Source organism: Hyperoodon ampullatus (genome assembly GCF_949752795.1).
Source record: "Hyperoodon ampullatus genome assembly, chromosome: 1".
NCBI classification, from domain to species: Eukaryota; Metazoa; Chordata; class Mammalia; order Artiodactyla; family Ziphiidae; genus Hyperoodon; species Hyperoodon ampullatus.
The window spans coordinates 190,584,183-190,600,495 of record NC_136914.1 but is presented as its reverse complement, the minus strand read 5'-3'; positions in this window follow the sequence as shown (position 1 = coordinate 190,600,495).

Below are 16,313 nucleotides of genomic sequence, written 5' to 3'. Positions count from 1 at the left end.
TAATGAGAAAAAAAATGCAGTATGATATTATTAACTGTATTCTAAAATATTTGTTAGCACACCAGAGCACAAAGTCCAGGTGTGGGGTTATTTCTGTGTGTAGTCTTTTGAAATGTATCTAGTACATAGTAGAGGTACTCCCAAGTTATACACTGAAGAGAAGTGAAATGATTCAGCATCACAGTTCTCAGATGCCACTTCTTGAGGTGGATTTCATTACCATCATCCCTCCATAGGCCCAAAACTCATTTGTTTTTAGTGGCTTCTTTATGAGTCAGTGATTAACATATGAGGAAGAGAAAAGCTTTTTCTTTAAAGGAAATAACTGATTTATCTTGAATACGTTTGTGACCTGAACGGTTGCTTAGGTAACAGCTGTTGCATTTTATGATCTTTGGCAAATGGGAAAGGCAGCTTTCTCAACTTGTGTTTGTCTTCCAAAGAGAAAATCAAAGCAACGTAGAGTAGTCGATGCTTACCCAGAAAAGATAACTCATGTGCACAGAGGCAAAGAGTTGTAGATATCTAAATAAACCCAGACACTTTGTTCTTCAGAACTTTTAGAAATTGATTTTCTCTTTCACGGAAGGGGGAGTAAGCTGTGATCAGAAGTGTGTGTCGTTGGAATGTTGTTAAACATAAGCTAGCTGTATCCCCTTTTCTCTCCTTTCTCCTTTGGTTTGGTGTCATGGCCGTCTCCTTTCATTTACGAACTAGACCAGGGCACTCCCATACTTAATCTTTCCTGTACTCTTCAGTGCCTTCATCTTGCTTTACTGTGTGTGTGTATGATTCAAGATGCAAGATCCTTCTCTTGAACTGGGTAGTGACAGTAGAAACAGACACTGCCCATGACCACATATCCTACCTGGTACCCACAGAACACCCCACCCTGAGTGAGCTCTCATCTAGGTGTTTGCTGTTTGCAAAGAGTGTACAGTTTGGATCTCTAAATCTAGCAACTACATCAGAGATCTTAGATGATCAGATTCAAGGCAAGAGAATGGGTTGGGAGTATTGATGTAAAGAGGATAAACTGACTATTTTCTGGGGGGTTTTGTTTGTTTGTTTGTTACTGCCTTTGACCTTACAGTACATTAATTTTGAGTAAATTTAATAAATCAACCGATGTTCACATTTTGAGTGCCCCATATTTTCACAAAAGTGTATATTTATTTATAAGTGTGTATCTTGTAAATACTGTTACCTTGCCCTATACAGCTTTCTTCATAACAGAGCCCCTGAGCTGCTGCTTAGGGAATCACTGAGGTGTGGGAACCCAGATGCTTTTAAGAGAATCTTTGGGTTCTTAAATTGGGGGAGGCACGATATGAAAAATAATACCATTTGGAAGATGTGGTACATGGTGGGGTCGGATGTGAGGAAGTAGACTGCTAAAAGCAGCCATGATTGATTGAGCACCTACTGTATGCCTGGACTGAGCTAGGTGCTTTGAAACTCTTTATTTCATGTAATCCTGTGAAGTAGGTGGTGTTATCCTTATTTTTATATACAGGGAAAGGTTGTTAATTTTCCCAAAGTCACAGATGGAGTTTAAACCTAGTTCTTACTACTTTTTAACTCATTTGCTTTCAGACTGACCTGTTCCTTGCTATCTCTGGTTACAAAATATCTCCCCCTCTACAGTCCTGTGTTTTTTGTTTTTTTTAACTTTCTTTTTGTATACTCTTAAACTGCTACCACTTATGGATAGATCTTCTGAAAGGCAAACATCCTAGGGAAGAGAAACACCTTTGTAGTGTAAGTTGACCTTTGCCTTACTTTGCTCAGCTCCTAGCTGAGCATACTAGGACTTGAGATAAAGGTGGTTGTAAATGCAAAGGAGAGAGGAGAAGAGGCAGTGTTTAACCTGGGCCACCAGGCAGGCAGCCCTGGGAGCCTCCTTTGCAGAGCCTAGGGAAGTGCAGACTCCAGAGAACATGACCACTGAAAGGGGGGGGGGGTGAGATTTCATCAAGGCAAACTGTCTCCCTTTCATTTTTGTTCAAGTTCTTTATCAAGGAAAGAAGAAAATAGAGGGGGAGAGTCCAGACCTTGGTTTTAGTTCCTTAGAGAAGGCTTTGTCAAGTACAATTAAGACCTCTAGTTGGACGATTAATCATTTGAGAGTGGAAATAATGAAAAATGACACATGCCCACCATAAACATTTTATTAAACTTAGAAATATCAACTCTCAGAATCGGTTAGTCTTTCATTTAGTGTCAAGAGTGTTTCTCTGGATATGGGTTCTGTTTTGGGTCCCGTAATTGTCTTTCCCTCACAACTCATAGTCACGATGCACCATCGGTGATGTCCAGTCTTTATTTCTTTAAATCCAGAACATCAAAACTTTCCAAGCAGCTCAATACTGAATCCGTCTAGATATTGAGAAGTCATGTTTTCCCCTTAGAATATTAACATTATCTCGAATACACCTAATTTTTCAGCATTTTTAGCTATTTTCATTTGTCAAGTGTTTCTAAAGCACTCAGTTTAGTTTTATAGAAACCACAGGTCACTTTTTTTCAGATTCGAATTTCATTTATTACTTAATATTTTGTTAAATTATGTAATAAGAGAACCAAGTACAAGCTGCACAAACAAGTTGAGAGCAAATGTAACGTAAGTCTTGATAAGCATTGCACATCGAACAGTGGGAACAGAGTTGTCAGGCTTGTCTTAGCTAATTCCAGTCAGTGACAGTGACTGGTTACTTAGCCATCCACATGCTTTAGTGTGTTGTGGGGGAGGGGTTAATCTAGTCCCAGATTGGTGAAGGTATCCAGGGGACCCCACCAACCCATTACTATGCTTTTTACTATGAATTGCATCTCGAGTTGTAAAAATTCAATACACTAATCATAACAGTAACCCATGAAGGCATTTTTTGGTATCTAATCACAAAAAAGTAGCCATGTGGCTAGAGAGAGCAGGGCATGGCATTTGCCATCACCTCAAGGTTTGCTGTCTCTTGATATCCCTGGATTCAAGGGATATGCTCATGAGTTAGATGTGAGCCGAAAGTCCCAGCTCCCTCAAGTGCTTCTGCCAGGCTCTTCCTGTTACGTAAAATCTAAAAGGAGTCCGTGCAGATTACAGTATTATTCTATATATGATAATTAGTTCTCAAAGTATAACTAGTTCATGTAGTGATTTGTTAATTTGGTTCATTACTTGATTCACTTTTAAGAAGCAGTCATTAACTTCATTATTTTTACTTTTTAGTTAGGCAGAAAAAATTCATACCAATCCTTACTTGCTAAACCATTTGGTGTTGAATGAAAAGCAAAAACCTAGAAAAAAAGCAACTTTGGCTCTAACAGCCTGAACGTTGGGGTCAAACTTGTCTTGCTTTCCTGCCCCCCAAATTAAATTAGCTATGACTTAAAGCAGAACGTGCAGATAGCTATAAAAAGCTTGGGGTTTTTTTTTTTTTTTTTTTTTGCTGTTTCATGTTTATTTCGCATTACCTCAGATTTATTTTGATTTCCATTTCATAGTGCCTGATACCAGAATTGGTACAGACCTCTTGAAAGACCACGCCCTCCGAGAAAATTCACACTGTTGAAAGTTATGGGTAACTGAATGGCAAGAGGAGTTTCTTAGTGGATGTGGTTCTTGATCAAGTCTGGACAGATTCTGCCCTGTCATGTGTCATAAACTATGGTACAGAACGCATCCGAAGTGCCAGGGGAAAACCAGCATTGTGCCATCACCCGTATTACCGTCCCTGACTCTCGTCTCTCTCTCTCTTTTTTTTTTTTTTTTTTTGCGGTACGCGGGCCTCTCCCGTTGCGGAGCACAGGCTCCGGACGCGCAGGCTCAGCGACCATGGCTCACGGGCCGAGCCGCTCCGCGGCATGTGGGATCTTCCCGGACCGGGGCACGAACCCGTGTCCCCTGCATTGGCAGGCGGACTCTAAACCACTGTGCCACCAGGGAAGCCCATCGTCTCTCTTGAAGAAGGAATTCACGAGGCTGGTGATGGGCGTTTTGATTTGAGATCCACATAACAAACACTTAGACTCCTTAGATATCAGCACTGAATCTTTAGGTTTAGTCCAGTTTTAGATTTGGCTAAGGGATTCCTGGTGGGCACAGCAAAATGAGAACCATCATAAGATTCATATTATCCATAAGATAGGAACTGACCAGTTTTTAAGAAAAGCAAGCTTCTTTTAAAAATTCAGAGAGGAACTTTCCTGGAGATCCAGTGGTTGAGACTCCACGCTTCCACTGCAGGGGGCACAGTGTTCCATCCCTGCACATGCTGCTCAGTGCAGCCAAAAAAAAAAAGTTTCAGAGAGGAAGGATGTGAGAATGGAATGTAAATAATTTTCCCCTTTAACCCAGAGGATACGCGGCAGTTTTCCCCCTGCTTTTGTGTGTCCGTGTAGAGAGAGGGTATATGACTCAGGGGGCAAAGGTCAAGAGTCTGGACATTTGGGTAGTGAGTACCTTGCTCTGGGAAGATGACTGAGCACAGTGTCCCAAGGACATGTAAGATCAAAAGAATCTCCTTGTTTTGGGGGACCTTTATCAGCTCACCTGCAAGATCCTTTTAAGCTGTACTGTTCAGCCAGTGCTTTTGTTATCTGTATCGTGGCCGTCCATACTAATAAAAAACATTTTGTCCAGAGAATCTTTTTTCTTGTTGAGGGACAGCTATCAGAAAAGGTCCACAGTCTCTGTAACTATCCCTAGTAATTAGTCTCAGAACTCAGTGCCTTTATCAAAGGGAATTTCTAGAACAGTGTATTATTGCTTAACCCACCTCCTTATCTGCCATTCATGGAGTTTCTCAGATATTTCCTGACTTTCTTGTCTGCCTCTGGATCAAAAAAGGAAATGTAGAGCAAGTGAGGAAATAGTTTAAAAAAAAAAAAAAAGGAAGAACAGAAAAAGAAATACAGAATAAAGCTTTAGTATGTATCTTCCCAATAAATGGGATGCGGTGTTTAGATTTTTATCATCCATCTAATGTAAGGTGTTCTTGCGTGTCACAGTTTGATCTTTCTGCCTCTTTTTTTTTTTTTTTTTTCCTCTCCTATTGTTGACTTGACCTGGTTTCTTTATGTAGAGAATCTGGAAATGTTTTCGTTCTTTGAGGAAAGAGCTATGCGTAAAAGCCCCACTGCCTGTGGGGACTGTAGGGTGGGTAATATTTGGGTGTACTTTCAGGGTCAGGTCTTACCTTGCTCAGGGAATGTTGTATGTGTGGGTAGGTTATTAAAGACATGGTCTGGTTTCACAGTGTATGTGTATATCAACTCATGGTATTGTACAGCTTTAAAAAATAAAAAAAAATTAAGCAGTGGTAGCTCCAGTAGCTGTTGGTGAATGCCTGAGGCTTGGTGGAAAGGACTTCTGTTTACTGTGAGTACTGGCTTTCTGATTAGCAGTTGTGTGTTTCATCCCACCACCCAACATAGATTTTTTGATGTATTTATTTTATTTTTATTTCTTTTTTCTGGGTGCCTTATGTTTTTTTGTGTGTGTTCTTGTGTAACTTTCAAAACAAAAATTGAGTTCATACTAAATTATGGCTTAAAAAACATTTTATAATGACAGTTTTTGAAAATGTGAAGTGACTAGTAGCACAGTCTATATCCTTATCACCCAGCATTAACAACTATCGGCTTTCTCTGATTCTTGTTCTACCTTTCCCTCTGCCCTACTTTGTTCAGGGTCAGGGGAGAGAGAGAGGAGGCCAAAGCAAATCTCAGACATCATACCATTTCCTTCCCAATACTTTGTTCTCATGTTTGTTATTCAATTATTTACTTTTTGTCTGTTGACTTTTCTTTCTCTTGTTACTGAAATAACTCTTGGACTGTGCCCTGATGGAGTTATAAAGGTGCACTCTTCTGGAAGCATTGTCCTCTGCATGGTGCTTGATGGGCTGGTCTTCAGGGATCCTGAGGAGGACAGCCCTGCTGGTGTGAAGTTCATGGTCTGGTTACTAATAGAACCCAGAGGTATGACTGCTGCCTCCTTAGCCTGTAGAGTCCGGTGTAAGGCTAGGCCTTCATTGAGTGATGTTATGTTTAGAAGAAGTAGACCCAAATCTAAGTCATAATGATTTGTATTATTTATTAAACTCATACAGAAACCATAGCTTTGGATAAAACTGTCTAAAGGATTGTGTCTAGATCCTGTTTTGTTTCTGTAGTTACCTAGGCAGGAAACTGTGGATATTACAATTTAATCATTTATAAATTTGCCATCCTTTGGGTAATATAATAATCTGTGCAGCATTTCATGGTTTTGAAAGGTTTGTCATATTCAAGTCCAACGATAGCACTGTGAGGGAGGAAAGATATTAAATTTCTGCCCAATTAACTCAAAAGAGAAGCTGAAAGATGGGAGGGGGTAGTCAGTGACTTGACTTTAGGTCTTAACGTCTCCTAGTCTAGAAGTCTTTCTGCTTTGGATGGTTTTTGAGTTGCTTTAGAATGTGTTGTGAAATTGGAACTTGCCTTTTCCTTTATACTTGAACATTTTTGTATCAAATGTTTGGGAAATTCATGCCACCTCGGATAAGGTCTTGGAGATGCTTGGGGAAGACTGTCCTCTTATTGGGTCTTATTCCAAGGCGGGGCCAGAGCAGCAAGCACAGCGCTTTTGGAGCTGATTCCTAACACCACTGTCTCTCCCCCATGACATTGGTTTTCACCTCTCTCCAGTACTATCCCAGACCCAGACCCAGACCATGACCATCACCATCTCTGCCTTCATGCACTGGTTACTTTTGTGGCAGAGTGGAATTAATTTGATCCTAAAATCTCTGAAATTTCTCCTGGGGACTAGAGATATTTGATCCAGTAGAGAAATTGTTTGGACATTCCTTCACCCCTGTAGGAATTTGTACAGGCATCAAATTTCCCAGTTCCTCTTAAAACATCTAGACATGGACATTCTGTTGGCTTAAATTCCCTGAGGGAATAGAGTGATTCTTCAGAGCTGATGCTTCAAGAAATTTTTATAGTAGCAATCTAAAAATGTGTATACTTGTTTCTCCCAGAGATATACTTTCTTTTCTTTCACCAGTTAAAATTGGTTTCTTGCTGAGGTGTCTTGTCTGCTGCAGGTGTCTTTTGTAAAACATGATTTATGCATTTGATTTATAGACATTACACATATATAAAGTATCAAGTGTTCTGAGTAAGAATTGAACGTAATTTCAGTGCAGATATTTTAACCAATGTTTATTATTCAAGGAATTCTTTGTGTAAAATAGGATAATCTAATTTTAATATGAAGTTGCTTTGAAAAAATTAAGGGAAAGCCAAGCCAGCTAAAATCAGGGGGATGTGTATTATGGAAGATGTTAAACAACAGGCAGTACTGTTTTCAAACTTTTTTTGTTTGTTTGTTTTTTTAACATCTTTATTGGAGTATAATTGCTTTACAATGTTGTGTTAGTTTCTGCTATATAACAAAGTGAATCAGCTATATGTATACATATATCCCCATATCCTCTCCCTCCCACTCTCCCTGTTCCATCCCTCTAGGTGGTCACAAAGCACTGAGCTGATCTCCCGGTTTGATGCAGCTGCTTCCCACTAGCTATCTATTTTACATTTGGTAGTGTATATATGTCAGTGCTACTCTCTCACTTCGTGCCAGCTTACCCTTCCCCCTCCCTGTGACCCTAAGTCCATTCTCTACATCTGTGTCTTTATTCCTGTCCTGCCCCTAGGTTCAGCAGACCTTTTTTTTTTTTTTTTTTTTTTTTTTTAGATTCCCATATGTATGTGTTAGCATACGGTATTTGTTTTTCTCTTTCTGACTTACTTCACTCTGTATGACAGACTCTAGGTCCATCCACCTCACTACAAATATCAAACATTGTTAATCAAAATAGTTGGTTAACCACATGTTGTCATACCAAGGTTCTGGTCTTATCAAATAAATAAAAGACACAGGACTTCCCTGGTGGCGCAGTGGTTGAGAGTCTGCCTGCCGATGCAGGGGACATGGGTTCGTGCCCCGGTTTGGGAGGATCCCACGTGCCACGGAGCGGCTGGGCCTGTGAGCCATGGCCGCTGAGCCTGTGCGTCCGGAGCCTGTGCTCCGCAACGGGAGAGGCCACAGCAGTGAGAGGCCCGTGTACCGCAAAAAAAAAAAAAAAGACACAGATCTGCAATGAGTGCATTAACCAATATGCAAATGGTGCAGCCAAAATAATTACTGAAGTGCTTAGAAACAGTTTTGTTTATAAAAACAAAAAGCTTCATACAAAGTCTAATGAGATACAGGACTTGTTAGAAGTTTTATGTTTTGTGGGCATAGCTGGACTAAGCAATTCTGCAAATGGGCGTGGGCCTCCAGACCCAGACTGCTATGGGAGGGCTTTTGTTTGGGGGAGCCGGTAGTAGCTGTGTGCATGTTGGGTGGAGGTGAGGAGAAAGACACACAGAAAGACTTCAGTCAATCTTAGGCTCTCACTGAGAAACTGCTCTCACAGCCTGGTCTCAGCTTTGCTAGTCTTTGCCATGTGATCTTGGGTAAAGCACTTGCTTTGATCACCCCAGTTTGTTTAGAATTTGAAGATTCAGCTAGAATCTAATTTTACAACCGGGGTGCTTGAATTCCCCCATATGTGAGGTAGTAGGTCAAGAGGTGTGAAGTAACATGATAAACACATATTTCTTAAAGATTTGGGCAAAGAAAGTGGTTTTTGTATGACTATAACCATTATTATAGAGAATACAAAAATATAAAATTTACATGTAATTTTAAGGTCAACTAAACATAAAAAATTGTCCTTCTTAAAAAGTCTATGCATCCAGACTTTTGAGTGGCTATGTTTATCCTCTCTCTGCCCACAGGAGTCTTGGGAGAAAATGTTCAGAATGGTGGTTGATATCTTTGCCAGTTGCTAGATGCAATCTAAAATCTTCTTTCACTCTTAATTTATTTTATTTTATTTTATTTTATTTTTTTTGCGGTACGCAGGCCTCTCACTCCTGTGGCCTCTCCCGTTGTGGAGCACAGGCTCCGGACGCACAGGCTCAGCGGCCATGGCTCACGGGCCCAGCCGCTCCACGGCATGTGGGATCCTCCCGGACCGGGGCACGAACCCGTGTCCCCTGCATTGGCAGGCGGACTCTCAACAACTGTGCCACCAGGGAAGCCCCCACTCTTAATTTATATTTACTGTTCCTCTTATAAGAGCCAATCATGGTCACTTTCCTTGTCAGTAATCAAGTGTTTTTGTTCTTTTGTCCTTATATGCTGGTAGAACAGGGTGTGTCCTGTGAGCAGAGTAATTCCTATTATATTGGAAGAGATAGTCTCATTTGTTTCATTCATTCTGCAATATCCATGGAGTGCCAACTCTATGCAAGGCACTGTTTTGGGCTTTTAATAAATCCATTTTCTCTGTTTCACTATTTAACTCTGCTAATTTTTTTTTTTTTTTTTTTTTTTTTTTTGTGGTACACGGGCCTCTCACTGTTGTGGCCTCTCCTGTTGTGGAGCACAGGCTCCGGACGCACAGGCTCAGCAGCCATGGCTCACGGGCCTAGCCGCTCCGCGGCATGTGGGATCTTCCCGGACTGGGGCCCGAACCCGTGTCCCCTGCATCGGTAGGCAGACTCTCAACCACTGCGCCACCAGGGAAGCCCTCTGTTAATATTTTGAGTAGATAATATATTCACATGGTTCCATGTTCAAATGGTAAGAAAGGATGTACACTGACAAGTATACTTCTCATCCTTGCCACCCAGGTCCACTCCCTGGAGTCAGTTCATATTGACTATTTTGAAGCTTTCAAGTCATATTTTGTGTGTATATTAGCAAATATGTATATATCTCCTTCCTTCCCTCTCTTTTAGACCCATGGTATTATACAATACGTGTGAATCTGCTCCCTTGCTTTTTTCATTTAACAGTTATATTTGCATTTTTTTAAAGTCCTGAAGCATGTACATCAGACTGTTAGCACTAGTTATCTCTAAAGGATGGAGTTGAGGAAGCTTGCTTGCCCTCCCTCCCTCCCTCCCTCTCTTCCTTCCTTCCAGTCTAACCTGAATGTACTCCTCTATCGTTTGAATCTTTTATAAGGAAAATATATTGTTTTTGTAGTAAGGGGGAAAGTCCTTTCTGAAGAAAGAAAGAAATACCTTTGCCTAAGTGTTGAGGAAAGTGAAACTGTATGGAACTTTCTTCTCTAGGAAATTTATCCCCTGATGTGACCCACTGCTTTGTAGATGAGATTTGTGTTCAGGAATTGTCTGCGTGGTACATGCAGATGGCGCCCTGGAGCACGAGGGGCACTCCAGGAAGGAGGACCGTGTCCGCAGCTCAGGCTCCGCATGAGCCCCGCAGCTCAGGCTCCGCATGAGCCCTGATGTCGTCTCTCAGCTATTGGAGCCAGGCCGGGCAGTGGACATGTTAGCCTGGGCAGAGGGTGGAGGAGGTGGGAGAGCCTTGTGTTCGTTAGGGGCCTCCCCAGTGGTGGAGTGTTTGACCCAGAAGTATGCTCCTGAGACCGCTCGGAAAGAAGAGAGACGAATTTGTCGGTAACAGGGCTTGTGGTAACAGTGCACCTCCTTTTAAGGAACGGAAAACATGTTCCAGAGTCTTCTCTTGGCTTTACCCCATGGTTTGAAGGGAAGGGACGGCTTCCCACTAGGAGGTGTACTGCTCAGTAGTGGAGCACACAGACATTGGAGCCCAGTGTCGGAGCCCTGCTGCAGTGTGCGACCTTGAGTGTCTCACCTCACTTCTGGGGCCTAGGTCCTCACCTGTCAATAGGGATTCTTCACCCTTTTCGTAGGATTGCTTTGATTTCAATGAGCTTATAGTGTAAAAAGCTTAGGTCCTGCTGAGCTCTCAGTAATGTGAGCCAGGAGGCAGAGCAGGAGGGTGAGAATGCGAGTAAGTAATGGACCTTCCCGCTCACACGTGGGCCAGAAGTGTGCTGAGCAAAGACCCTGGACTCTTGATCCCGCTTAGTTCTCTGCTTAAACCGCCCTCTGAAAATTCAGTGCTCTTCAAAGTCACTTATAGATCACTTGAGCCAGTGGTCCTCATCCTGGCCTGGAAGCCAGAGCATCAATCTCCATCTGGCAGATAGGTTTTTTCAGAGAACTACACATGCATGTTATTTTACCTCTGTGGGATACAGGTTCCCACTTTGGCATAGAGAGAACTTGGTAGGTGGCTGTTAACTTCCTGGTCTCTAAGGTACGGATGCTGTAGAGCGTGGCTGGTAATAACTGTATCCTATAGAAGACTGTTGTGTCACGTTATTGATTTTCTAGTTATCAATACTTCAACACTTAATGATGCTCTAATGCCTTTGTAATCAACATCTAAGCTCTATGGAGTAACACAGTACATATTTATTACTCTCTCATGTCTATGAATAATAATGTGGTTTTCCGGGCTTCCCTGGTGGCGCAGTGGTTGAGAGTCCGCCTGCCGATGCAGGGGACACGGGTTCGTGCCCTGATCTGGGAAGATCCCACATGCCGCGGAGCGGCTGGGCCCGTGGGCCATGGCCGCTGAGCCTGCGCATCCGGAGCCTGTTTTCCGCAACGGGAGAGGCCGCGACAGTGAGAGGCCTGCGTACCGCGATGAGGAGTGGCCCCCACTCACCGCAACTAGAGAAAGCCCTCGCACAGAAACGAAGACCCAACACAGCCAAAAAGAAATAAATGAATAAATAAATAATTTTTAAAAAATGTTAGGTAACTCACCTAAGATCATACAAATGGTAGTTATTATTAGTGAAGGAAGGAGGAAGAATTTAACCCAGTCTTAGAGATTCCAAAGCTCATTTTAACCACTATGCCATATGGCTGCCTCATGTTTAAGTATGTGTGTTCAAAACATTAGCCCTGAGCCAAACTCCATCCCCATTAGACACTCCTTATACTGGAAGAAGAAAAAAAAAAGAAGAGTAACAACTTTGTGCCTGTTGAAAAAAAGCAATGTGTGTATTTCATTACTATTATAAAATTATATGATATATTGATATATGTTTTGTGTATATATAGAGCAATATTAATAGAGAATTTTATATTTAAGGCAACTTAAAAATCACATGGAGCAGCCAAATCAAAGTTATATACATTTTTTATTTATTTTTTTTTTGCGGTACGCGGGCCTCTCACTGTTTTGGCCTCTCCCGTTGCGGAGCACAGGCTCCGGGCGCGCAGGCTCAGCGGCCATGGCTCACGGGCCCAGCCACGCCGTGGCATGTGGGATCTTCCCGTACCGGGGCACGAACCCGTGTCCCCTGCATCGGCAGGCGGACTCTCAACCACTGTGCCACCAGGGAATACCAAAGTTATATAAATTTTTACCAACAAAAATGAAAACTGTTCATTATAAAGCTGTTCTGATTTTTTTCAAATAATTTCTACATCCTGCATCTCCAAATTATAAATACCATGTTTCTGTCTCTTCTTGCTGCCCAGCTCTCTCAAACTTTTCTCTATAAATATCATTGGCACAAGTGAAACTTATACTGTTTAATGCAAAAGATACAAGAAGAAAACCATCTTTTTATCTTACTGGAAAGTGATATTTTGGAAAAATGAGTAGATTGTTTTAAAAGTTCAGGCCAAAGAGGAGAATGCAAAAAATAATAATAATAATCTATAAATTTTTTAAATCTTGATAAAATATAATTACAATGGAAGTCTTTTTAACTTTAAAAGAAAAACAGAAGTGGATCATTTGGCTCTATTCAAGTCTAAATAACTTAGTGATAAATTCTGGAAAATTCTTTTATGTAATATAATTGTAGCACTATTTCAGTGCTAAAGATCTAACTTGAGATCACTTACTTTCTGAGCCTCCATGTCCTCACCTGCAAAATTGGTACAATAAACTTACCCCAAATTTTTGCTTTGAGAATTGGATAATTTTATAGTTTATAAAGTACCTTCACATAAGAGATTTAAGCATTCATTTTTTTTAAGTTTTTTTTTCCTTCTTAATAAGAATCTATAGTACTGTTGATTGTAACTCCTGAAGTTAATAACCTGCTTCTGAAGACTTTGACCTTTGTTATTTTGATTTACATATATTAAGTGTTTCACAGAAATGCAGAAAATAATTTGCTCTTTGCCAAGTAGTTACACCAACCAGCATACTGTGGTGCTATTTTTAATAGTATGTAATTCCTGTGGCCATTTGATAAAATCAGAAGCTCATAAAATGAAGCCCAGAGTGACAGACCGAGGAAGTTCAGTTTCATGAGACCAGAGCTATTTCCAGGAGTTCTTTGAGAAGAACTCTAACTTGGATCTGTCTGCTAAATTTAGTCTGCCAGCTCCATAGTCGCTCCTCTGTTTCTGTTGATAACACAGGACAAAGGTTGTGTCTGGGGGTTTTCAGTAGGAGGTGGGTGGGGAGAGAGGGCAAGTGTGTGTGTGTAATTGAGGGAGGGCATCCACTTTTAAAACAGCTATTTATTTATTTATGTTTGTTTATTATAGCCTTGCATTGATTAGAAAAATAATATGTTCATTATAATGAATTTTGAACTGTAAGAAGATAAGTAGAATTGTTAAGTCACCAGAGGTAACTGTCATCAGTTTGGTGTGTAGACCTAAAGTCTTATCTTCTGTGCATAAAATGTATTCTATCTGCGATACAGTTATCACAAAACCATGATCATGTCATATATATATACTGAACAGAAACTTGCTTAAAATTTGCAATATAGAATATCACATGCATTCTTCCACATCACTGAACATTTTCCAAGAAGATATAAATTATAATTTTGTGGAATTACTTATAAGGGTACTGATTCATTTAGTCTGTTTCTTATTGTTGAACACGTGGACTCCTTTCTTCCCCCTGAGATTGGTGCCAACTGAAACCCACAGGTCAAAAGTCAATTAACTGTAATCCCAATTCTTAATTCCCAAGTTTAGTACCGTGTAAAATCTACCTAATGTGAAAGGTATATATACGTGTATCCCTCTAACAATCTAATTTTATCTAATAGTTTTAACCTGGTAGTACCAGAGAATTAAAAAGAAGAGGAAGACAAAGACTTGTCTCCTACCCTTGTGCTTTACAGGAGGAGAGCAGGGTTGCCTGAAATGCCACTTTCTTCTTTATCACACTGTACAGCAAAAGCAAGTGATGGGTTAGGATTTCATTCCTTCCTGAACCGCCCCATGTCCCCTTCCACACTGCAGTTAGACCCCTGAAAGGTGGATGGGCAAAAGACAAGAGGCGAAGATAGAGGGATTCACCAGGGCCACGCAGACCTACTCCACCCCACCTGAGCCTGCGGCGGGGCCACTCATGACTCCATTCAGCTCAGCGGCTGAGCATGGTTGGCTTTTTGTTTTTAACATTTTTAAAAATTTGTGGTAAAATATATATAACATCACATTTACCATTATAACCATTTTAAGTGCACAATTTAGTGGTATTAAGTATATGCATTTCTTGTACAACCATCACCAGTGTCCATCTCCAGAACTTCTCACCCCAAACTAAAGCTCTTTAGTTGTTTTTTAAATGTTAAAATTCAGAACAAAAACAGGTTCCTAGGGGCAAAGCAATTTGATTTGAAGTAAATTGCAAATAGGGATGGAGGAAACTCACACGAGGACTTTTCCCCGCTGTCCCTTCTCTCTCCACTTCCGATTACTTTCCTAAAGACAAAATCTGTGGTCATGGCAGCACTACGCTTCTGCATAGGTAGTGCTCCCAGAGTTCTTTGCTCTTGTTTGCACCTCAGTACACTTTCCCAGAATGGCTTTTTCAGAACACTCTTCTCAAACTGTTTTACATACCATGGGAATCAGACAACACTGTTAAAATTCTCAGTTATATATTTGCTTTAATGTTCATTAGTTTAAAAATAATTGCCAGTATATTAAATATCTGTTTTCATGGATATTGTTGCCTAGGACAAGACAGTGTTTTGTGGGGTTTTTTTTATTTTATTTCATTTATTTTTTTATACAGCGGGTTCTTCTTAGTTATCCATTTTATACATATTAGTGTATGTATGTCAATCCCAATCTCCCAATTCATCCCACCACCGCCACCACTCCCGCACCAGTTTCCCCCCTTGATGTCCATATATTTGTTCTCTACATCTGTGTCTCAATTTCTGCCCTGCGAACCAGTTCATCTGTACCATTTTTCTAGGTTCCACATATATGCGTTAATATACGATATTTGTTTTTCTCTTTCTGACTTACTTCACTCTGTATGACAGTCTCTAGATCCATCCATGTCTCTACAAATGACCCAATTTCGTTCCGTTTTATGGCTGAGTAATATTCCATTGTATATATGAACCACATCTTCTTTATCCATTCGTCTGTTGATGGGCATTTAGGTTACTTCCATGTCCTGGCTATTATAAATAGTGCTGCAATGAACATTGGGGTGCATGTGTCTTTTTGAATTATGGTTTAATAAGGGCATATGCCCAGTAGTGGGATTACTGGGTCATATGGTAGTTCTATTTGTAGTTTTTTAAGGAACCTCCATACTGTTCTCCATAGTGGCTGTAAAACTTACATTCCCACCAACAGTGCAAGAGGGTTCCCTTTTGTCCACACCCTCTCCAGCATTTGTTGTTTGTAGATTTTCTGATTATGCCCATTCTAACTAGTGTGAGGTGATACCTCATTGTAGTTTTGATTTGCATTTCTCTAATAATTAGTCATATTGAGCATCTTTTCATGTGCTTCTTGGCCATCTGTATGTCTTCTTTGGAGAAATGTCTAGGTCTTCTGCCCATTTCTGGATTGGGTTGATTGTTTTTTTAATATTGAGCTGCATGAGCTGTTTATATATTTTGGAGAATAATCCTTTGTCCATTGATTCGTTTGCAAATATTATCTTCCATTCTGAGGATTGTCTTTTCGTCTTGTTTGTAGTTTCCTTTGCTGTGCCAAAGCTTTGAAGTTTCATTAGGTCCCATTTGTTTATTTTTGTTTTTATTTCCATTACTCTAGGAGGTGGATCAAAACAGATCTTGCTGTGATTTATGTCAAAGAATGTTCTTCCTATGTTTTCCTCTGAGAGTTTTATGGTGTCCGGTGTTACATTTAGGTCTCTAATCCATTTGAGTTTATTTTTGTGTATGGTGTTAGGGAGTGTTCTAATTTCATTCTTATATATGTAGTTGTCCAGTTTTCCCGGCACCACTTATTGAAGAGGCTGTCTTTTCTCCACTGTATATCCTTGCCTCATTTGTTATAGATTAGTTGACCATGGGTGCGTGGGTTTATCTCTGGGCTTTCTATCCTGTTCCACTGATCTGTATTTCTGTTTTTGTGCCAGTACCATATTGTCTTGATTACTGTAG